The 25395-nt window shown below is 39.5% G+C and overlaps 1 protein-coding gene and 1 long non-coding RNA gene across 5 annotated transcripts in view; one reads left to right on the top strand and one right to left on the bottom strand.

Moving 5' to 3' along the window:
* Window positions 1-13557, bottom strand: part of LOC140526881 (uncharacterized) — a 48180-nt gene extending 34623 nt beyond the window's left edge. Inside the window, exons 1-2 of the long non-coding RNA XR_011974574.1 lie at window positions 12360-13557; window positions 11209-11335 (exon numbers count right to left, since the gene is read on the bottom strand). This is a non-coding gene — a long non-coding RNA (uncharacterized lncRNA). The remainder of the gene's footprint in view (window positions 1-11208; window positions 11336-12359) is intronic.
* A 275-nt stretch (window positions 13558-13832) lies between these two features.
* HIVEP2 (HIVEP zinc finger 2) overlaps window positions 13833-25395 on the top strand; it is a 275611-nt gene continuing 264048 nt past the window's right edge. Inside the window, exon 1 of one of the 4 annotated variants that reach the window (XM_072643485.1) lies at window positions 13833-14241. The gene's annotated coding sequence lies outside the window, so the exon portion shown is untranslated. The other 3 variants (XM_072643484.1, XM_072643482.1, XM_072643483.1) reach the window with 3 other exon arrangements.

Genomic DNA, 25395 nt, shown 5'->3' with positions numbered 1-25395 from the left:
TTTATAGAATTAACATGAAAGTGAGAGGAAAGAAAGTAGAGGCACTCATTGTAGATGACCTTCTCAAGAGTTTATTCACAAACGATAGGAGAGATAGCTGAGATCAATAGATCAAGGGAGGGTTTTTTGAGTTTGAGAGAGATATGGGCTTTGTAGGCTGTAGTGAAGCTACAAGTAGAATAGGAGAAATTAAAGCTAAATGAAAAATTGAGGTTGAGAGAGGAGACCATATGTTGGAGAAGATGGAGTGGAATGGGATGGAATCACTTCTGTATATATAGAGGGATTTTCTTGGCAAGTAGAAAGAAAGGTATCTTCAGAATGTGAGTCAGAGGTGAAAGACAATGCCATAGTAGCAAAAGGCATTGGAGTGATAGGAGATAAAATGGAGAAGAGAAGGGAATGATGGCAAAATCAAAGGCATGAACATTTTTGTGAGGTGGGATGGACCAGTAGGCCATGGGAAATGAATAGGCTGAGGAAATAGGAGGTTAGGGTGTTTGAGGGAGTGTCCATAAAAATGTAGAAGTCCGCGAGTATGAGATCTGGAGTTGGGGAGAAAAGAAAGATTGTGATCTAGGTACTGAGCTCATTGAGGAAGGAATGGGAGGGCTCTGGAGGTTGAAAGATAATAAGTACCAGGATTTTGATTGGATGGTAGATATGGATTGCGTGAATCTCAGAGGAGGAGGGTTTACTAAATGATGATAGAGGGAGAGCCTGGAAGTTGCATGGGGGAACAAGACCCAGTGAGTCAGGAGGAATGAGTGAAAGTGTAGTTAAAACTGGAAATGGTGGTCAAGAACACAATATCATCAGAAAGAAGCCAGATTTCAGTAAGAACCAGAAGACAGAAGGAGAGATAAAAGAAAAGATTTAAGATAAAAGCAAGTTTGTTGCTTAAGGTCGATAATTCTATGAGGCACAAGTGAAGAGTAAATGAATTCCAACTTTGAGAGACAGTCTCTCCAAAAACATGGAGATGGGAGATGAGATGTCATATGCAAGGCACAGTGAGCAGACAAGTTTGGTTGGAATATCAAAGTACAGAATTATGTGATGGTACATAATAAGCCTGGAAAAGTAAATAGAGTGAGATTGTGAAGGGCTTCAAAAGTGAAATATAAGGGATTATAATTTATCACAAAGGCAAGAGAGAGCCCCAGGTATCTTTGAAGCAGGGAAGTGACATTGTCAGATACGTGGGAACATCACTTTGGCAGTTATGTGGAAGATGGACTGGAGAGACCTGGAACCTGGGTTACCAATTAGGAGGTGACTTCAATAGTCTAGGTCACAGGGCCTGAACTAGGAGGAATGTGGTATGAATGGAGTGAAGGAGACAAATGAGAGAGAATTTGCAGAAGTATGGCCAACAAGATTTGTCAATGGATTGGATATGAGTGTTGTAAGAGAGTACAGATTTGGACGACTTTTAGGTTACAAGGTTATAAATCAGAGTGACTGAAAGAATGGTGGACCCTTCCAGAGACATAAGAAAGTTAAGGGGACAATTTGAGGATAAAGATAATGAGTTCTGTTCCAGACACGTGAGTCTGTGGCATCCGCTTGGAAATGTCCAAAAGTTGGTTGGTGATAAGGAACTAGAGTTCTCAAGAGAGAAGAGCGTTGGATAAATAGCAGCTCCCCATAATATTTTGATTTATAGATCGCTACTTTTGGAAGCAGGTGAGGTAAGAATTGAAGTTAAAACTAATGCATTGGGCCTCTATATCATTTTAAGCTTAATCAGAAAAGGAACTGCCTATGAAGTTATAACATAAAAGACAACACTTCAATTTGTAGATAAAATTTGTGAAAAGCACAGCAACTCATCTATAACATAATTTTGAATATACAGGTACATTTCATTTTAAATACTGACCTGTAACTGTGGAGATCTATAGACAGTTTCTATTTTGGGAGTACTCTACAGAAATGACGTGTCTGGACCAAAGAACAAATATTATGTAAGAATATTACTTCTACATTGATACAATTTATTTAAATAGCTACTTTGTGGCAATCATAAATGCAGTGTATTTGATATAATGCAAACAGCACTGGATTTGGAGTCAGAGGTCTTAGATTTGATTCATGTCTTTGACAGCCTTGGGCAAGTAAACTTAATTCTCTAGGTCTCAATCTCCTCATCTACAAAACAAAGGTGTTTACATCACAAATTTCAACAAAGATGCCCAGATTCCTGCTCTAAATTTACAATTTTAAAAATTGAATATTGTGATAATGCAATAATTTCTCATTTATCAGATATTGGGGATCTAGGTGCCCTACATAAGTGAATTTTCCATGTAACTAAAGCTTATCCCTTTAAGCAATAAGACTTCTAAAAATTTTTTTAGCCATTTTTGATGAATAGCTTTTTAAATTGTATTATACACTTCTCATTTCCTTAAGCAGAATGTAACTAACTTAATACAACCTTTTCTTGATGATTCAGAGCTATCATTAGGAACATGAATGTTTATATTGTGCTGTAATACAGTAATACCCTCAGGGGTTATTACAGAATTTGGGCCTATTCATCCTATGCTAAATGGCCCCACACTTCCATGTTTTTTATACATTGGTTCTCTCTTCTCCGCTTGCTGTAAACTGTCACTTCTGTGTGACACCCTCTAATGATACACTTTGCTATTAATCTACCTTTAATTTCCATACCCCCCCCCCCCAAAGCAACTGTCTAGATGATGACCCAAGGATGGTTCTTTTTTAGGGAGAAATGTGCATGGATGTTGTGCTCAGAGGTCTTTTCTTCATTCTTTCTATACATATTGCCTAGAAAACACTGACCCTCAGTTTTCTCATATGTAAATTGAGGGGATAGGGCTAGATGACTTCTGAAGTCCATTCTAGCTCTAGATAGATCTACAACCTTCTATTCCAAAGGGTTGATTTTGCTCAATTGAACTCTGACCTATGAATAAATGGCATGTTTCTGTATCTAAATATGCTTAATGTTCCTAGAACAAACTATTACTATGGATTTATTTTGATATCTCATTTCTTTGAATGCAATGACATCCTGCTTTTATAGAATAGACTAGTATCAAAGTAACTAAAAAGAAGATTTTCCTTAAAAATGGAAATTATCAGATAGAATGAAGAAATTCAAAGGGGCTTAACAAACCTTCAAAGGGTTTTTCCTCCTTTTATTCTCTGTTTCCCTCTCTTCTCTTCCTTTCCCCAGACTGCTGAGCTTAGCAAGAGCTTTGGTCAAGAATCAAAACCACAATTCTTCCCCTCCCCATCCCCATCCCCATTCCCATCTCTCAGGCACTTTCTTTTTCATTTGGAGGCAACTACTTTAAGTTGGTCCTGACTATATGCAAATGTCACATTTATACCTGAATTTAATTAATAGAATAAGGTAAGTAGCACTCCCTGAGATATTCCAGGGGAACCTCTCTCCAGGTTTGCACTGATTCATTAATAACTACTCTTTGAATTAGCACTGTTCTCCTCTCCTCATTTCATTTCACTCATACACCTTTCCCTTACTACTCCCTGCTTCACTCTTGTCTTGAATTAAAAGATGGCCTTTCTTCTTCCCAAAGCCAACCACTCTACATGTACCCTTGATCCCATACCCTTTTGTCTTCTCCAACAGATTACCATCATTATCATTTCCAGTCTCTAAACTTCATGCTCTTCTTACCCACTGACTCCTTCTCTATAAACATACCCATATCTCCCTCATTTTTGAAAAATACTCACTGGCTCCCCAAGACATCCCCATGAACTATCCTTCTTCCTGGATGAAATTCTTTAGAAAGTCACTTCTACTTCTTTTCTAACTCTATTCTACACCCTCTCTAATCTGACTGTTGACCTTATCATTCAACAGAAATTGCTCTCTCCAAAGTTAACAATGCTCTCTTAATAGCTACACCTAATGGTCTTCTTTCAGTTCTCATCTTTCTTGACTGCTCTGAAGCATTGACACCATTAATCTCCTTCTCCTTCACTTCCTATTCTCCTCCATCCTGTTCTCCTAGACTCCTAATCTCTCCTCTCTGGTTTGTTTGTTTTTTACATTATTCTCTCCTGGATATCCTCCCCCCATCTGGCTGCTCCTCCTCAATATTCCTTATTGGATTTTCATCCATGTCATACACCATGTCAACCACTGGAATCTCCCAAGGATCTGTTCTGAATCTACTTTTCTTATTATAAGAATAATTATCATTCCAAGATATAATAATAACAATAATAATTATTATTAGAAGGTAAACTAAGAAGAAATTATTATTATAATTATTATTCTCCTAATTCTTAATTACACCTGGTAATTTCATTAGCTCTCATCAATTCAATCATCATTTCCATGTAGATGATTTCCAGTTGTATATATCCAGCACTAATTTCTGTCCTGAGCTCTAGTCCTACATCATCGACTGCTTTTTGGACATCTCAAACTGGATGTTCCAAAAAAATATCAAGCTCAATATGTTCAAAACAACTCACATTTTCCACTCAAACATTCCCTTCTTCTGAATTTTCTTTTTATTAACAAGGGCCCTCCTGTCATCTAGTTACCAAGACTTAAAACTCTTTAGTCTCACCTCACATATCCAATCAACTGCCAAATCTCATCATTTCTCCCTTCACAACATCTTTCTTATATTTCCACTTTTCTCCACTCACATAGCTCCTAGCCCAGTTTAGACCCTCGTTACTTGGATTGGACTTCTAGCTGATCTCCTTCATCCAAGTCTCTTTCCTTTTAGCTACCAAAGTTATTCCCCTAAAGTCCAAGTCTGACTATGTCACCCTCCCCTCTAATCCATCCTCCACCAACAGTCAGTAAACTAGAGGATTTCCCTTTTAACTCCAGGACCAAATATAAAGTCTATTGCTTTAAAACTGGCCCCATCCAATCTTTCCAGTCTTCTTATTCATTACTCCCTTCTGTGAACTCTTTGATCCAGCCAAACTGGCCTATTTGCTCTTCCTCATACATGACACTCCATCTTCTACTTCTCTGCCTTTTCATTGGCTGTCCTCCACTCCTAGAACTCTCCCTTCTTATCTCTGCCTCTTAGTTTCTCTGATTTCTTTTGAGACTCTGCTTCAATCCCACCTTTTGGAGGTGAGAGACCTTTCCTAGTCCCTTAAACTGTTTGTGCCTTTTCCTCTGGGATTACCTTACTCAGCATATATTTTCCATGTCCCAGTTTATTTACATGTTGTCTCCTTCATTAGTACGTGAGCCTTTTGAAGGCAGAGTCTGGTATTACTTTTGTATTCTCAGAACTTAGTGCAGTGTCTGAGACATCATAAGGGCTGCATAAATGCTTATTGACCGACCAACTGACTTAATCTATTCCAAGTCTTATAATTTTTAATCTCTTGATCTTATTCAAGAAAAGGTTTTGTAAAATGCTTTGTAAAAGTCCAAGTGGACTCTGTCTATGGTTTTTCTTCTGAGCTACCATAACTTATTTTTGACAGACCCATGTAAGTTCTTAATGATAACTTTCCTCAAATAAAATATTTTAAACATTTTGCAGGAACTACAGTGAATTTCATTGATTGCTAGTTTATAAAATCCATTCTCTTCCCTTTTTTTGATCAATAGAAAACACTGTCCTCTTCTATATTATCTACTATTTTACAGACTACCAAGTTTAATGTAGAAGAAAGAAAAATCAGATTTGGAGTTAGGGGATATGATCTAATACTGGCTTTGATCCTTACTCCCTCTGTGACCTGAGCAAGTTACTTAGACATGATAGACCCAAGGATTGTTGTTGTTTTTGGTTTGTTTCGGTTTTTTTTGGTTTTTTGTTTGTTTGTTTAAAAGTGAGATGACTGTGTACATCAATTAAATCACCTCACACCATTCAAAATAGATGATAAGATACTTAGTCAATCAATAAATTTTCAGGTGATGGGAGAAAGACCTTGTAAATTTCAAAGGGTCTGAAGGATGTTGCCTTTCTATCCTCCCAGAAATACTACCGGTTTCTCTAGATAAAGGAAGGCAGAGTTGGCATTGGGAATCAAGGGCACACTGGACATTGACGGTTACAAAAGGAGCCCCAATTGAGAAACTACATCATGCCTAATGGGAAATTCTTGAATTCCTCATGAATGAGAAAGGACTTCCAGCAACCAGGAGCTGAGTCACATTTGCCAAAAGTGTTCTTTAATTGGGCCCACTTTCCCTGGATTCTGTATGTACTAGGTGGAAAATGTGTCAGAAGCCTTGAGGTTGGGGTATTTTGTATCAACTTTTCTCACTACACCATCTTAGTAAATCCCCCTGCCCTCCCCCTTTTAAAGCTACTTTGAGCTGCTTGACCGAAATTATTCTTAATATATAATCTCTTCACTACATATGGGGGCTTGAGATAATTAGAGAATCATCCATGATTTATCAGAGATATCCCCTAGGACCCTGAGGATAGGATGCTCCAGGATTGAAGACTTGTCTCTGAGAGGAGTATTGGAGAGAATGACCCATGGGCCAGATACAAAAATGAAAATATTGAAGTAGACAATCCCTTTAAGGTCCCTTATAACTCTAAATCTATAATCCCAAGAGCCTATGAATATTAGCTCAAGAATCACATTAGCTAGTTCTTTCTAGTCCATTTTCCTTTACAAAAATTTTAATGATATTATCTGAAACCTCAGAGATGTTCTTAACTGTTTACTCTCCTTGTCCCTTGCTCATCTAATCAGTTGCCAGGTTTTGTTGATTCTACCTCTACAACATTTATTTCATCAGTCCCTTTCCCTACCCTTGTACCACAATCATGCTAGTTCAGGCTGCCCTCATCATTCCATTGGACTATTACAATCATCTCCTAATCTGTTTCCCTCAAATAACTCCACTCTCTAATCCATCCTCCACATACTAGACATTCCTAAAATTCCTAAAACACGGGACTGACCCTATCATTTCTCTGATTCAAAAAGGTCTAGTGGCTCTCTATTGCCTCTAGGATAAAATACAGAGTCCTCTTTGTGGCATTCGAAGCATTTTATAAACTGCCTCCAACTTATCTTTCCAGGTTTTTTATACATTATTCCACTGAATGTACTCTATGTTCTAGCCAAACTGGCCTACTTACTGTTTCTTACACCCAACATTCCATTTCCTGTCCCTGTGCCTTTGCACTTGTTGTCCCCCATGCCTGGAATGCACTACCTCTTCAGTTTAGAGTCGGAGTATTTTTTAAAGTTCAGCTCAAGTGCTGCCTATTTTTCTCATCTCCCCAAATCACTTTTTTTAATTTTACATTTACTTACATCTGTTCATGTTTCTTCCTCTATAGAATAAAAGTTACTTAAGGACAGAGACCGTTGGTTTGTTTGTTTTAGGATTCTCATTCTTGGCCTAAAACAGTGATTAGTACATAGTATTTAGTAAATGCTTATTGGCTGATTCAAATTTCTAATAAAACCTCCAATATAAGTGACAAGTATGAAAAATCAAAGTCAGCATTCTAATGCAGATGGAGATAAAGGTATTTACTACCCCTAACCCTTTCAAAAATTTATGAGCTCTACGGGAGGGTAGGGGGAATGGGGTGATGATTAACTGAAAAATGAAGTAAAGATCCTTTGATTTGTCATCTGGTTTGGTCTTTGTTGAATCAATCATGCCTATAGTATTCCCTTCCTGGATGGAGAAGACTGTTGGCACCTGCCCTAGTTCATCACTTAGCAAGGAGGTCTAATACCATCCTCCATCTTAGATGTAATAGAAGATGAGTTGTAATTGGTAACCATCAGTATCAAGGAGGAGATCCTAGGGAAGAATTCCAGCTAGTGTCATATTGAATGCTCCATATCTTGGAAACTGATCAAGTTCCCAGCAGGAGTATGGTTGGGGGCAAAATTCATCACTTAATATTAGCATGCAATGCATACAACAATGATGTGGTGTTAATAAATGTTAAGCATGGTAAGTTGAGAAAAGTGGACTAATTTCACATAGTGTTTTAAAATATTAACAAATGGAATACACCTCTAATTAATTTGTTAACAGTCCTAATCCCAATCTTCAAAGATAAAAATGTCTTCCTGGATCTATAGGGAACTATTTTCACTACTAAGCACCCCAACTGTTAGCATGTCTTGACCAAAATAAAACAAAGGTCCTGAAAACATGAATTACCAAACTGTGTAGGAAATACTAACCCCTCTTTCTTTTGGCCTAGTGTCTTTTGGAGGTTGTCATATCATTTTTGGTCAAAACAGTTCTTGACGTAAGTTTTTGATCCTCTGAACAAGTGATAAAAGTACAATAAAATATCATGGAGGTCATTTGAAGAAGTATTTTTAAACTGAATTCCTGTTAGAAATTTAAGCACAAAACTACCATCCCAATTCATAACAAAGATAGGATGGAGCCACAAAAAGAATACTATATTTAAAAAAAAAACATATTATTAATTTTTTCCAGTTAATAAGCATTTATTTTTTTCCTTCTCACCTCACCTACTAGAGAAAAACAAAATAAAATAAAAATAAAATCCTTAGCAACATATATGTACAGTCAAGAAAAACAAACTCCTATATTGGTTATATCCAAAAATATGTCTCATTTTATATATTGAGTCCATCACCTCCTTTCCTGTAGATGGATAATATGCTTCATCATTAGTCCTCTGGAATCATGGTTGGTAACTGCATTAATCTGAGTTCTTAAGTTTTTCAAATATTTTCTTTTTTTTATATTATTATTATTTAAATTGATCTCCTGGTTCTTTTCCATTTCGTTCTCTGCATCAGTTCACATAATCTTCCCACATTTTTCAGAAACCATCCCTTTCATAACTGCTTGTGGAACAATGGTATTCTATTATGCTCATATAATACAATTTGTTCAGTCACTTGATGAGCAATCCCATTATTTCCAAAAGTGATGGATTTTGATGAAAGGTCCTAGGGTTGACTTTTGGCCCTACCATTTGCTCTATGTACTGTTTGTGTAACTACGAGCAAGTTACTTAACTTCTGGGGGCTCCAGCTTCCTCTTCTGTAATATTAAAGCTAGATCAACTTTACCATCCCTTCCACATTAAATTTATGATGAGCCCTCCATTCAGTTTAAACTTTTGGTTACCATGAGTTTTCTTGGCAAAACACAATGTAGCATTCTTTAATTTTATGCCACACGTCATTGACTAGATTAGGTGGAAAAAGAAGGGCTATCAAGCATCTTACTGTTCTGTTTACTTCTTTCAATAGTCTAAGCTTCACCAAGGATGAGGTCCTGTCTCATTTTACCAAAGAAGAACCCAGAAGTTGTTACTTTGTGCTTCCGTTTATAGTTGTAAGTCCTTCCTAAGGGAAATACAGGTAGAGTAAGGTCTGTTTTGGTTTTGCACGCTCTTGGAAAGGGATTTGTTAGGTAGATATCAATTCTTTATCCTCTCCTCTATCTCCATAATCTAGACTTTTTCTTTGGATCAGAGGCATAGGAAAAAAGTTGTGAGAATCAGAAAGTTTCTGATTTTTACCCTAGTTGGATGAGTAGCTATGGCTTTCTCATGCTGGTTTCCCTGTGTACCACTTAACCTAACTGAGGTAAAGAGTGATTTTTAGAGATGGGGGCATAGTTCTATTTCCAAATCCAATTTGGGTCCCCTGAAGTTTTCTGAAGAGAATCCCAGCGTACAAATAATGGTGGTTTCTGGAAAGTGAACCTTGAAAAATGGATCAAGACAAAAACCCAATTTGACTCAGTGACATCTGTTTCTAATTGGATGAAAGAAAAATCTCTGAGATTTTGGAATGAGGCAATAAAAACAATGAAAAAAATTTGATGGCTAAAGATCTAGTGGAAAGCACATTGAACCTAAACACAGTGAAGCTGGGTTTGGATCCTGCATAACCTCCCTGGGCCTCAGTTTCTTTATCTTCCAGATGAAGATCTTTAATCCAATGCCTTGGTTTTAAATCCCAGTTCTGCTATTAATTACCTGTATGACCTTGGATCAGTCACTTCTCCATTATAGGCCTTGGTTTCCTTTCATAGTGAAAGAGGAATTTAAGTTATATGACCTTTAAGAGATCCTCCAGGCCTAAATCTATGAATGAACAATGAGGGAGGGTCACCTTGGTGTGTGGCCAGAATGAATGGAAGCTAAAGAATCTTAAGGTTTTCTTTCCTTCCTTAGAACTGTTGGAAGCAAAAAAATGATCATCCTACTACTTAGGAAAATTAAATGAGACTCTTGTTATACAGGTTATACTATCTGATGTATTTTTTAAACTTTATTCAAGAGTCATTTCACTCTGAAGTTAAGATGTGCCCAGCCTCAACAGCCATCATCGAAGGGAGCAACACCTGTGGAGGAATCCATTGTCCCCATCACTACAAATGTCAACTGCTGAACTATCACTGACAGAGCAGACAAGTCAACCTAGCTAAACCCTGAGGGATATTCAAGGGGTGGCATATGTTAGATAGGTCAAATCACCTCTGCCACCACTTTCTGAGCCTGGTGCACAGGTCCTGCTTCTGTCTTGGTCCCATACAGCCATAGTTTAAAGAATCAACTCTTGTGGCTATGTGACTTGACAACAACCTCTTCGGTTTGTTGTGTTGCAATCCCCAGTTGTCTCCACTAAAGTCCTTGGCCCTGACAAATGGTTCAACAACAGAAATTAATATAATTAATTCAATGGAAATAGAAATTCAAGAAGATGCTCAGGCATCTTCTTAAAGTTGGGATAGTGATAAAGAGCTTGACTTGGAGTTAGGAAAACCTTAACTGCAAAACTGCCTTAGAAGCTTACTAGACAGATTACCCTGATCAAGTTACTTAACTTCTTTCAGTCTCTGTTTCCTCATCTGTGAAATGGAATAATAGCACCTATCTTGCAAGACTGTTGTGAAGATCAAATGAGATAAGAATAAAGCAATTTGTAAAAGAAAGTACTATATAAATGCTAGCCATAATCACTATTTACTTTTCTGCTTCACCTCTGGGCTTTTTTTTAATCTTTCAGCTAAAACCTTCCACATGTTATCTCTCCATATTAGAATGTAAGTTCCTTGAGTGAAATCTGCTTTTCTATTCCTAATGAACAGGTTCAAAAGAGTGTTTTGCACCTAGTAATAAGGACAATGTTTTTCATTCATTCATTAGATCATTAATTAATAAATTTATTTATTCTAGGTTTCCTTGGTTCTAAGAGCTGGAGCAGCTGTTGTTCTCTTACCTGCTGTGTGGATATGCATGTGGCTGGAGCAAAATCAGATTTTTAAAGGTCATAGATCAAGAACTGCAAAGTCCCTTCAAGGCCGTCTAATCCAACTTCCTAATTTTATAGAAGAGGAAACTGAGACCTAGAAAAATAAAAAACTTTTTCTAGGTTGGGTTTGAACCTAGGAGCTTACTAAGCCTAAAGACAGTGCTCCCTCTTCTGAGCTTTTTCTGCTTTATTCATGTCTCCTAATGCAATTTTTAAATTCTCTATAATTAAGCAGTTAAATAAAAGTAGTCCTAGAGTACTCGGGTTGTCTTTAAGTTTTAAATACTTTTGAAAATTGCCCAATATTTTGAGTAATGAGTGTTTTTTTTTAAATACAGGGATACAAATTTAGGAAAAATGGTGAGTAGAGATGTTTTCAAGCGTCCTTAAGAATACAAAGTAAGAAGGTCAAAGAGTAGTTATTCAGAAAAGCACTTCTTCAATGAAAGGAAAAGCTGTTCCTAGGAAGGAAGGGCATCCTGGAATTTACTTCAATCAGACAGGCTTTCTGTTGCTTAAATACAAAAAGTAAGCACTTTTGTATTTAGAAGGTGAAAAAAAAAGGTAAGAAAATAGCTGGTATAATGGCTTCAAGTGGCAGATTTGAGTCAAGAGGACATGGGTTTAAAGCCTGTCTGGTATTTGCTACCAATACAACCTCGAGCAAGTCTCAGCTTCCTCCACCTGCAACCGGAGAGAACGGGTTAGACCAGGTAACTTGTAGGGTCTACTCGACTTCTAAATCTATAATCCTCGAATTCGTTCCTGTGAACCTTTTAGCTTCCTCTCTGTGAACCTATATACTGAGTCACCCTTAACACCAATAACGCGCCTCAGTTTGGGACCGCTCCAAAAATAACCCAATCAGAAAATGAAAAAGAAATAAAATTGCAACAGCGCTGCAGATAAGATCCCAAGGGGCTGTCCTCTCCCTTTGGTGTCTTCTATCTAACGACATGCACGTTAAAGGTTATTATTGCCAGTGTTTTCTACGAATTTCAGGACTAGAAACCCAAGACAGCGCAGGTGTTAGCAGAAGACCTGCCTTCTAGAATCCGTAGTTAATTTCTTTGGCCTGAAATTCCAGAGACTAATTTCCACCCCTCCCCCGGAGTCACCTGCTCAGGGAAACCCCAGCCAGAAAGCCGGGTCACGCCAGGTCAAATCCTCTACGTCTCTTGTTTACTCCGCCCGCCCGGAGCTGGCTGATGTCGGGGAGGGCTACACCAGCCCCTGGGGCCGCCGCGCCCGGCCGCGCTGCGCCTCGTGAGTGGCTGCGCGGGGGGCCGAGCCGGCTCCCCTGGGGACTCCGTGGGGCGGGGACCACCCCGGGAGTCCGCGCGCCCTCTGCGAGCCCAGCCTGTGCAGCCGTCTGTGGCGGCCACCGGGCTGCCGCTCGCGGCCTCCTCTTGACACCCCTCCAAGGGTGCGTATGAGTACACAAAATGCAGGCTAACCGCCGCGAGAAGCCCTGGTGTCCTCCCCCTATCACCCGACCGGGGAGGACGCCAGAAACTCCGAGTCGGTCGCCTGGGATTCCCCCGCCCTGCAACCCCACTCTCCCAGCCTGCGGCGTAATGTCATTCCTTTAGTTTTTTTCTTTCTGAGGGTGGCACCCAAATGTGCTGGGACTGGAGGGGGATGAAGAGCAGGGGGAGGAAGAAAAGTGACCATAGTGGAGAAAGAGGTTTGCTTTCTTTTTCTAAGGTTAAAATGCTTGATGTGGAGTTCGCTGTCCTACCAACCTGGAAATAACCTTGCTATCTCTCTGACATCTCTCCCAAAGCTACTTGGAAGCTTGGTAATGAAAATGGCCTGGGTTTCTGGAGGTTTGTGCTAAGGAAGACAACATTTACCCTATTTGAATGCTAGGGAACGGGGCTAGCAAACACAGGAGTGACAGTGTTGAGTGCACAGGAAGTATATATATGTATGTCTGTGTATCTACACATGTATATGTACACATACAGACGAGTGCACAGAAAGTTTGTACACTATATATGCTATACATGTACATACATATATGTACACACGTCTCGTTGGGGACATGGAAACTGCAAGAAAACAGATTCAAGTGCCTTCAGAAATGTAACCAGGATTTGCAGTATTTTTTTATTTCTCCTAGTAGATAACTGATAATGGCAAAGAGAGAGATGGGGGGATTGGAAGGAGGAGTATTCCACATCCTTAAAGGAAATTCTCTAGCTGGGACGAGCACAAATTTTGCATGGCAAGTAGAGACTGGCTCTCCTGGGAGTTCCCTGTTTGGAGAGCGGGCAAGCAGGAGATCTCCCTGCTGCTTGGGAGAGGCTGCGGCTTTGGGCTCCGAAGCCCTGCCCCCTCTGCTCCCTCTTCCCTCCCCCTCCCGTCTGCTCTGTACACAGTGCATTTCCCTCTCTTTTTCTCATTCTCCAGACTGGTTTTTCTGGTTCAGCCTCTCACCCTGGGACGCGCTGGGGGATCCGATGACGTCGCTGGCCGAGCTTTCCCCTCTCTCTCCCTCTCTCTCTTCTCTCTCTCTCTCTCTCTCTCTCTCTCTCTCTCTCTCTCTCTCTCTCTCTCTCTCTCTCTCTCTCTCTCTCTCTCTCTCTCTCTCTCTCTCAGCTGCGCTCCCTCTCTCACTTCTCCTTGTAACTTCTGTTCTGGGAAGTGGTGCCAGGAATAACCCTGTCTGACTACAGATCAGAAAGGCTGCTGCTCCCTCATCCAGAAAACTGCGGCTCTGGCCTCTCTTCTCCCTCTCAAGCCCAGCTTCACCTAATGTCTGTCGCTCTGTGTACAGTATAAGAAAATAAATAAAGGAAAGAGGAGCCTTGGCTGTCGGGATCTCTTCCCTCCCTCCCTCTGTCCTTAAGGAAATGCTACCAGACACCCCCCAACACGCACAAGCTTAGCAAGGAGCAACCACAGCAGCAGAAAGAACAAGGGCACCAGGGGGTTTTTTCCTCCTCCTCTTCCTCCTCCTCTTCCTTCTCTTCCTCCTCCACGGTGACTTTTCAGGTGAGCAGCAGCAGCTGCTGCTGCGAGGATCCCCCTTCCTCGCTCCCCTGTCAAGGTATCCCCCTCCTCCTGCCCCTGTCACTCGGAGCCGGCCAGGAGCTGACAGCCGCCGGAGGGGCTTGCGGAAGAGAGGCGGGGAGGCGGGCGGGAGGGAGGTGTGGGAGTGGAGAGGAAAGGGGGACGCCGGGGGAGTGCTGTCTTTCTTAAGAAGAGGAGGGTCTTTTAAAAAAATCTTTCCTGACTGTGGCACAAGTATTTGCCAAGTTGTGTCTTGGACGTTGAAGCTACTGGCTGCACTGGAGCAACTTACAAGGTCTTTTTCTCTCTTTCAAAAATCCATATACTTTGGGTTGTTGGGTGCTGCCTCGGGGTACAGTGAGGGTGTATCCATCATTTGGGAAAGAAACGGGCACTATAGGCTAGCCTTCTGATGGGTAAGTCTCCTCAGAGATGTGTTTTTCCTTTTTTATCTCTATGATTAGTACATTTTACTTTAGGTTAGAAATATTCTCTGCCCCCCTCCCCATCTCTCCCCTTCTTGCTGGGGTTTCTTCGGGGTGAGGATGTGTGTGTGTGTGTGTGTGTGTGTGTGTGTGTGTGTGTGTGTGTGTGTGTGTGTATGTAGACTAAGGGGAGGGGGAACCTAGGGGGAAGGTCTCTGGCGTGTTAGGAAATGTGGGGAATACCCTGGCTGTAAATCTATGCAGATTAGGGGGAGGCTGGTTTGCGTAATGTCCTCTCGGAAGGGGGGGGAACTCGGGAGAGGTGGAGGGAGGAATGTGCATGGTTACTAATGAGAGACATGCACAGCGCACACACGGCCACTGCTGCTGCCTGCCTGTCCCCGTTGCAAGGTAGCAGTTGAGATTGGGGGTATGGGGGGGAAGGGAGACAGAGGAGGATGAGGTCCTCTTGGGGGTGTGATGGAGAGACAGAAAAAGGTGTTGATGCTGTCGTGTTTGTTTTTGTCTCTCCCTTTTTTTTGGTATTGGAATTTCAGTGACTTCTTTCTCCTCCCAAGGAAGGAAAGAATGAAGGAAGGAAGGAAGGAAGGAAGGGAGGAAGGAGGGGGCTGACTTGATGGAAGGTTCAGGCTGAGCGTTTTCCCTTTCCCTGTGTACTGGCTGCAATGTAGGCTGAGTGTGGGGGTGGGGAGGGGGTAGACGGGGGCGCGTGGAGAAGGATGGGGGCGGCTTGCATGTGTGTTTATGTGTGTGTTTCTGACCGGGCACAGGAGGACATGTGTGTTTGTGCTGTGCACTGTGGGGATCTGTGTCTGCGCCTTTATGTCTGTTCCCTGAAGTGGGTGGAACGTTGGCCCGTTCCGGGAATGTTCCATGACGTGGTGCAGCCACAGGAAGGGGGTTAACGAGGGGCTCTCGGCCGCCGCGGCGGCTTCGGCTGCTGCTTATCAAGGCAGATGTTGCTGCTGCCGCTGCCGCCGCCGCTGCTTCCACCGCGGCTGCCCCCGCGGCTGCTCCGGCTGCTCCTAGGCTCTCTTTCCCCTCCCCCCTGCTCCTTGTCCGGCTAGTGTAGGTGGGGGCCAAATAGAGAAACATTGTTTCCTTGGCTGTGGATGGTGCTTCGCGGAGGAAGAGTCCAGACCAGCCGTATCGCAGATAATCTGTGTTTCATACGGATCTGCCTATCTCTCTCTTTCTCCTCTCTCTCGACCTGTCTGTCTGTGCCTCTCTCGCGCTCTCTTATTATATAACACATATCGGGTGAAGCAGATGACATGAGAAAATGCAATCCCAACAGACCTAGACGGAATTGTATGGAGGGAGAAAAGGTCAGAAGCTGTCAGTTGGTGTTCTCTCTCAAGGACTTAGCCCCCTGAGAAGGAGGAGGGGGACGAGTATTCTTCAAGTGGTTCCCGACGTTTTGCCAAGACTGGAAAGCAGCTAGCTAGGGGGACTGCAGAAGCCTGCCCTCTCCCTGATGGGCGGGCATTGGGACGAAGAGGCTGGAGAAAATAGGGCTGGAGGATGGGGAATACTCGAGTCTCTTATCCTTTTAACACTGGGCTGCCAGATAGAGATAAGGGTCCCTGGCGCAGGCACTTTCTTATGAAAGGAAACAGGTAGTGGGAATTCGGAGTACAGATTGAGGAGGGGCAAAGCGAAAGGAAGCGCCGAAAATCAGTTGCCTTTAGACACTTTAGGACACCTGTAATGCCTTAGAATACACACGGATATCTATATGTGACATGGATATCTGACATGGCAAAAAACCTTATCCGTCTCTTTCCATGTTACTTTGGCCTAAGACAAACATAAAAGGGCTTGTTTACAGGACCTTTATTATAATGGACCTTTGAATAGATTTTTCCTTTCTTTTCTGTAATTGTAAAGACAACTCACTTTTACTTACAAATGGTAATACTTTTTTTTAGTGGGGAAAGTGTAGGCTCCCAATAATTTACCGGATAATTCCTTCCACATTCCCCCCCCCCCATCATGCAGAAAAACAGTAGTCAGGGATTATTGATTTTTCTCTTCAGTACAGTTGTTTCTTTGTACTTCATAATCAAGCCCAGAAATTACTTGAAATATTAATAAGATCCATATTAATTACATTTTCACCGATCCGGTCTCCCAGAAAAGGCCATTTAACTGTATTAGAAACATTTCCTTTAGTACTATTTAGTTTCTTTTTCCCTAAGAAAATCAAATCCTTTTGAATATTTAGGTTTGCTTATATGCCTCTAATAAAAGTTATATTTTTTTCACTTGATATAGTGTTATAACAATATTATTTTAACCAAGTAGGGGCCAAAATATACTTTTCTCTTGGGGGATATTTAGGATGTAAACAAAACAATTTATCAAAAACAACATATATAAAACCATATTGCCTTTTCATTGTTAACTGCAAAAAATCCTGTAATGTATTGTTACTATGGAGAGTATTGATCCTGATACTAGATAGAAAAGGAATTCACATTTTATAGTGGAAAAGATAAGAATGCACAGAATATGCATTCACATCAGCTTAATGTAACAGGGTTTTACAAGTGCCATAATCTTTTTTGACCACTAGGTTAGAAATGTGCAGTATATTTGTGAAATGCAGTGAAAATCAATGTTACAATGCTGAATCTTCTGAATAGATATACCAGTCAATAGTTCCCTTGTCCTTGAATTTAGGTCAGCCATGAAACATTGAAAATTAAAAAGTTGTTTGGTATATTTCTGTGAAGGTACTTGTTCAGATTTCAAGTTTCTGGCCTAATCTGATGCTATTGTTATATTGAGTATTTCTTATTGTAAGGATTTTGATTTGAATTGGAGATGATTATCCAAATAAGAGAACTGATAGGGATAGAAAATTTAAAACATCATTAATTTTGACTTATCATCTCCTGGAGATCTTTGACATAATACCATGTAAAGTAGCTCTAGTATTTTGTATATATTTGTTAGACTTAAAATATGAAAGTAGATTGAGTATAAATTATCAGTTAACCAAGTCATATTATATAGTTACAGTGAAAGATTAGCCTGAAGAATTTTTTGATTGATCAAACTCTCTTAACGTAAGATTTGTTTGCAAACCTTCTTGTTACTATGAAAACAAAACAGAGGGCTACATGTATACAGGTATTCCATATGGAATAATGATACATGTGTATGCTTGAGTACTTGGCACTCTGTCACTGTTCATAATTAGACAGGCATACTGAGCACTTTCCCTTTTAAAACAAATATGACTTCAAACATAACCTTACCTGACACAGTCTAGTTAAAATAAATTCAATTTCAATCCTTGACAGGGGTTACCAACTAATACTGCCTTTTCAATTATGGGATCTTATAGAAAACCTGAAAATACATGTATCTTGCCAAACTGCTTTTCAAAATTGAAGCAAAAACATTTTTGAAAAGGACTTTTTATGACTTTCAGTTCAACAGAAATTAATGTGAAAATTTTTCCCCTATATCTATCTTTCCTTCCCCCTAAGTTACAAACAATGACAAGAGGATTTGAAATTCAAGCTATGTAGCAAAAAGCTTCCAGAAAGCAGAAATAATGCAAGAAAATGATACCTGGCAGAATGATGGCAATTCTTTGAGAAGTAAAATTTTGTGATAAAATACCATGATTTTTATTATTGTACTATGAGTGAGAAGTGAAAATTGATGAAGATCCACCAGTGAACAATGGTGAAGAGGGGCCATCAAAGTGATTCCAAGTTTTAGTATGATAGGAAATTTGTTAACAAATAGTATTGTTTATTTTGGTACTTAGTAGGTGTCAGCAGACCACTATAGGCCTGACTTTAGTCCTCTGTGTAGAGAAAGGTTGTACAATTTAAATCATCACTCAGGAACTATAATGAATACTCTTAAATCCTGAATCCATAACCTGAAATATCAAGTTGCTTAAAGTTCTGACAAAGTTTTTAGAAGGTTATAAATTTGATGTCACTGACAAAGGAGCAGAGGAAAGTTTCTAGTCTGATCCAATAGACCTTAGTTAGTATTCTGGAGTAACTTCATACCATACTATCCAGAAAGTATATATTTTCCATGCCTGATATATTCATATATATCTTATTTTGTTGCTTGTAAGGCAAAACTCTGGTTGTTGGTGAGTTATGTCTGAATCTTTGTGGATCCCATCTGAGGTTTTCTTGGCAAAGATAATGGAGTGGTTTGCCATTTCCTTCTCCAGCTCATTTGACAGATGAGGAAACTGAAGCAAACAGAGTTAAGTGACTTGCCCAGGCTCACACAGCTAGTAAGTGTGTGAGGCCAGATTTGAACTCACAAAGAAAATGAGTAACCCCTGACCCCATCTAGTGCTCTCTCCACTGCACCATCTAGCAGCCCAAAACTCAGGTTATCAGAAACTAAATCGAAGGATGTAAACCAGCCACCCTTTTAATAGTAATAGCTGTGAATGGCTTGTGAATGAGACTGAATAGAATACTATACCTGAAGGGAAAGAGTGAAACTGAGAAAATTCAAGGTGTGGTTATTTTAAGGAGGTCAAATATGAATCTGACAGGAGTCCAAATACTTGATCAGGCTTGCCACGTTCTGTGATTAAAATGATTGTTTTCTCAAGGTTTACTAGCAATGCTAACAGGAAATGGAATTTGAATATTTGTATTTATAGATGTTAAATACTTCTTAATGATTTGCAGCACATCTTTACCTATTATCATGTCATAAATCACATTGGTTGAATATTTGAGAGATAGTTCTTTGGAATGAATGTTGGACCTGGAGTCATGAGGCCAGAATTCAAATCTTACCTCAGATGCATTCTAGCTGCGTGGACTTGAACAAGTCATTTGTGTTCCCTAAGTATCAGTCTTCTTATTCATTAAATGAAGGTAATAATATTTGCACTCCCCACCATCCTGAGTTGTGAGAAAGATGGTTTGTGAAACTCAAAGTGTTTTAGAAATAGGTATTAGAAATGTCTATGATCTTATGATCTCCAGGGGAAGGAGAACAGTTTGGTTTTAGTGAACGTTCCAGTCTTTGTATTCTCTGAGATAAGATGTATGTCAGTCTTGATATAAGCAAGTCTATCATAAATAGAACTGTATTCAGGCAGTCTAGGATTTTATTCATGGTTGATTTGGGTTGTGAACTAATAAAGCTAATAATTTGGCATGCATCCCACCCCTGGAGGCTCTTTAAAATATCCTTTATGTGATCTATTGTCCAGTTCAGTTAAAATTTAGCAACTGTGTCTAAGAGTGCAAACTGAAAGTGAGAGTTGGCAATTATTTAGTGAACCATTAGATTATAATCTCCTTGAAAGCAAGGATGATGTCTCTTTCCATTTTTTTTTTTTTTGCATCCCTATCAACTAGCACAATACTCTGAATGTGGTAGGGACTTAGTTATAGTTGATTGGTTGAATTGAATTGAACCACCAAACTCAACCATAAAGGATTTTTTTCAATGCTTCATAACCTTAGTCATCAGTGTTGCCGCAGATTTTAAGGAGAAAAGGTCAGAATTAGAACTATCTGTAGCTTCCAAAGTCCATGTCCATCAGGGCAGGTTCCAAAAACTATATTCTTGAGGAAAAGCAACCAAGTTGAATGAGTTTAGTGGGTGAGTATGTGGGAAGGAGGGGGATGCTCACGTTGGGGAGAGTATCAGATGGGTTGTGTTGGGAGGGGCTGGTAGTCCTGGGCAACAGGGATGTTTGCTCAACTTGAAGGGTGATCCATCACTTCTGGGTCATAAAAGGATCTTGTTTTAGGGTCAAGAAGCACTTGGTCCCAACATCTTTAATCTGTAGTATATCCCAGCACAGATGGTGTACTCACCCTGACTTAATTATGCCACTGGAGAGGAAGTACTGTAGGAGGGCTTTGGAGGTGGAGGAGCCTAAGTCACTCTATATTTAGCCTGCAGCTTGCCACTGCCATCACAGAATAGCTGGAGTTCTGCAGCTCTGGTCTCTGACATCTCTGAGAGCACTGACGTAGGCTGGTTAGAAGAGTTGCATTGTTTGCAGGCCAAGTTTGGAAGAAATGACAATTTTTTAAAAAGAATAAAATTTTGGTCTCTGTTTGTTTAGATTGGCTATATGCATTAAGTGTATAGTGACCAACATTCAGGTATAACATACCAGTAAAAATGGTCAATAGTGGATTCTTTGTGTTGCCAAAGATCTCTGTGAACATTTAAAAAAATCCAGTTTTCTAGATATGTTTTTGCCTGCCTAATGTAAAACAGTAAATTTTTGGAGCCATTTCTCTTCTTTTTTCATGACACTTTGGTTCTCCTTCTCTGACTATTCCTCAGTCTCCTTTGCATGATCCCTCTCCTTTTCTCTTCCCTCCATTCTCCTCTCCTCTCCCATCTTCTCTCCTCACCTCTTTGTCTCTCTTTCTTAATACTCCTTATACATAACAGTCCATCTGTAGTCTCTGGGTCTTTGTTATCCCCTATCCCTGGAAGGTACTCTCCTCCCTCCTCACTTCCTAGTATTTCTAGTTTCCTTCAAGTCTCAGTTCAGAATTCACCTTCTGTGTGAACCTTTGCTGATTCCTTTCCCCTAGATGCCAATCTTCATTCAGAAATTGCCTTATATAGATTTCTTCAGTACCTATATGTGTACTTGTTGTCTTATCCAGGCTAGATTGTAAATTCCCTAAGGGCAGAAATTGTTTCACTTTTATCTCTGTATCTCACAATTCCTGGAACATAGAGGCACTCAAATGCTTGTTGATTGGTTCATTTTCATACAGATATGGTCTCTTAGACATGGCTATAGGGTAGTAGGGTATTACGTCAGAAAAAGGGAAGAAATAACTTTCTTTCTTACTCTAGAAAATATACACAGAGAATAGCTCACCTTGATTGTCAATAATCTAAATATAAAATTATTTCTGGGATGGAAATAGATTTAACCACTCATCATCTATTTGTGAAAAAGTTTAAAGGATAGAAAAGTAGTTATATTAAGGGCAATGAAAATTTCAACCTGTTAGTCACTACCTAACTGTACAAAATCATGTCTACAATCAAAAAATGGTCTAGTGTAGAACTGTTTGAAATAAGAATGCTTTCCTTGGCAATGATTTACTTGGTGGCTTCATTTTATTTTCTTCTGAAAAAGAAAGTGGCAGATCCAGTGAAGCTATTGTTCATTTACATTGTTGTTGAAGATTCACTTGATTTCAAAAGCTCAACAAAAATGTTGTGCTTTTGAAGCCAGGTAGCAGGTAAAGGTAGACACACCTTAATTTATATTTACCTTAGCTAAAACACCTCCGATTTTTCCACAGTTGTTTTTCAAAAGGTGTTTAAAGTCTAAGTACAAACAACTATTACTTAAGATGCAAAGGTGATTCTCATGAAGAGTAGCAGAAAGTATTTCTTTTAAAATAATAGGTATGTCAAATTCTACACAAGGAATGTTATAGAGAAATTCATTGAATGGAGATAACTGTTCATTAAAAGTTGATGTGAATTGCAAGTTTTTTTACTTCTTTTGGACGATGTACAACTAGCAAGGTTGTCAGTAGGAAAGATTAATTTAAGTTGATATATAGGAGCTATTAGATGGCAATTATTTTATGCATTCTTAATTGATCTACAAATTATGACATCGTTAGTACTTAGGTTGTGTGCATGCTTTTGATGTGAATTGTATCTTGAAATTATCGAGTATGTGACTGTTGCATTCTACAATTGTGAAATTATAAGGAAGAGCCAGATACTTTTATTATAGTCCATTGTCAGTGTAGTAAACATGAAAAGCTAAAACACGATTGCCACGTTATTTAGCAAAAATTATTTCTAAAAAGCATTTTTTTCCCTGAATTTTATAGTATTTTTTTCGCCTTAAATCCATGACCATAGGAGTTCATGTAGAGGTGTTCCATCAATATGGAAAGATGAGGGGTTCACATCTGAGGAAGCATTGCAATTACCTTTTGAGGAAAAGAGAGATAGGGATAAAAACCTAGAGATAATGTAAATATGAAGACTTGACAAAACATTACAGGGATTCATGACATTTTCAATGATTAAGGTTTTCTTTTTTTGAACTATTGTATCTCACAGTAGAGCTATTATTAAATTTTTCATACAAAGGATATAAATTTGAATTTTATTGAATATTTAGCATAATCAGACTGCATTTCTACACCTCCAAGTCAGTTTAATGTTCTGGTTAATTCCATCATGGTGGCTGATCAATAGAGAACCCAGTATTCAAAATATATACTCGTGGCTCCGAATTATAAAGGCTGGGTGTCTATGCTGGTCACCTGAAGTGTTGAATTAGTTGCTTTCTCTTACTGTATTGACAGAACCATAAATACTTAAGAAACAAATAAACGACCCGTGGTATGGCTTATTTTCTTTCTGGGTGTTTAATTTCTGATCACTTTACCTTATTTTTGTTTAGCAGTCCAATCATTGTTCTTCTACTCCCTGTTTCTCCCCCAGCGGTAGGAACTTGGTTTCAGAATGAATGTCTATCAAATCAAACAGTGAAAGGGATATTGTATGAATGAACCCGAATTGCACATCTCCTCCTCTCCCCGATCAGCAGAAAATCATAGGCTAAATCCCTAGAAATTTTCCATCTAGATGGTATAAACACATGTTTATGTATTTGTATGCACATATATGTATATGTGTACATATCACAGTGTTTGATAAGTTTATGACCTAAGGAAAGCAGTCCTTCCAAGTCCTCCTTGTCACAGTCAAATGTAGGTCAAAGTTTTTCCACTCAAGCACCACTTACCATCAAGATACTCTTGAGAAAATGACGAACTTCAATCATTGTCCTCACACATATAGTTACAGTCAACAGTTGTGGCAGGAGGACCCTGCTCTTTGGCTTCTGTAGACTATGACAGCCAGGCAGTTTGGCTAGTTTCTTTGTAGCAAGCATGGGGAGGATGGTCTTTATTCTGTGACCTTATCAAATGATCATGAGAGAGAGAGAGAGAGTAGGGAGAGAGAGTAGCAGTAAGGGGCAAGACAGGAAAGTGGAAAGGCCTTTATCCACGTTTTTGACAAGTCCTGATTGGGGAAAGTAATGCCATCGTGCATGGAGTCCACTGCGCTCAGATAATAAGTGACTTTGATGAAGAACGTGCAATAGGCTCCGATGAGATTGGTGCTCCAGATATATTCCTTCCCTTTCACTCTTCTAGAGAGCCACACTTTATAACAAAGAACAAGAAATAAAAAGAAAAATTAAAACAACAAGGAGTTCAGCAAAACTAACCAACGCATCAACCAGGTTTGCCATTATATGCAGTGTTCCACACCTGGAGTCACCCCCACCTCTGCAAAAAGGGTGGGAGGTTCACTGTCATTTCCCTTTTTAGGAATGTGCCATTATAAATTTTCAAAGTGGTTTTACCTGTCTAGCGTTTTTTATTTCCTCATCTGAAAAATGGAGTTTTCTTTATAATACCCTTCAGGGATAGTATAATGATTTACTGATGAAAATTGAAGATCTCTTGTTTTCAGTATTCAAGTAACACTATATATGAACTAAGGATGATTTGGTTCCCTAAAAAAACAATACACTTGTGAAAAGTATAAGCAGTGTGCCTTCAAAATAATTGGCTGCTATTAATATACTTTATTAAGGCATTTATTGTTATTTTCAGAAAAAAATGTTGAGCAAGTATATATCTTGAAGTTACATTTCTTGAATGAATTTGAAATGTGTGTATGCAAACAAAACATTAAGAGAATCACACCTACTTCTTGGTATGGAAATGGACTAATTACATCCAAGGCATTTATCATTGTGTTCTTAAGCAAAATTTTCTTTTTAAAAAATTTCCTATCTTTGTGATGGATATGCCATGCAATTGCTTAGGAAGGAAATGTAAATTTAAATTCTTTGAATCCACAGTCATTGTTGATTTTAGGGTCTTTTTTGTAGGAGTTTAATAATAATGAATCTGATAGGCACAGCAAATAACCACAACAATATGAATATTAGTCCTGGACAACTTTTTATGGTCAGAGCAAATAAGCTGAAGAGCCTGATGAAATTAGCTTGCTGACTGTTTTTTTCCCTTTGCAATTTTCCTAGTTGATGAGAAGGGAAGGGAGCAGTTACGAAGAATGACTCCAAGACATGCTGAAGTTAGCAATGGTGATGCTATTGATTGCTAGCATTTTTTGTTTTATATTTGCATCCTCAGGGATACATTTGGAGGGCAGGGCCTTGCACATAGTAGGTGATTAATAAATGCTTGTTGGGTAGAATTTTCAGTGTAATTAGCTATTGGGAATATGTTACTTATCATCCACTGACTTCATCCTTTGAGACTTCATCGTGGAATGGAGGTGATCCAGGGTATTTGAAGCTATGCCAGGAATTCCCATTATTATATAGGACTTTAAGGTTTGCAAAGTGCTTTCTATGTCTTCTCTCATCTGATTGTCACAGAAATCGTGGCGGGGCAGGTGCCATTATCATCCCCATTTTATAGAGTATAACCCGAGGCTCAGAGGTCCTGGCCATCATCACAGAACCACCGAATGTCCAAGGCAGAGCTGCAACCTAGACATTCCTAATGCCTGGTGCATCACTTTATCAGTTCTGCCACACTGACATTTTATAACACAAGCTCTGGCAGGTTCTAGACTTTGAATACAGACCTGCCAAAAGATTGTATGCCTGTCATCCAAG

The sequence above is a fragment of the Notamacropus eugenii genome, chromosome 2, assembly GCF_028372415.1.
Source record: "Notamacropus eugenii isolate mMacEug1 chromosome 2, mMacEug1.pri_v2, whole genome shotgun sequence".
Classification (NCBI taxonomy): Eukaryota; Metazoa; Chordata; class Mammalia; order Diprotodontia; family Macropodidae; genus Notamacropus; species Notamacropus eugenii.
This window is presented reverse-complemented; position numbering and strand designations above follow the sequence as displayed.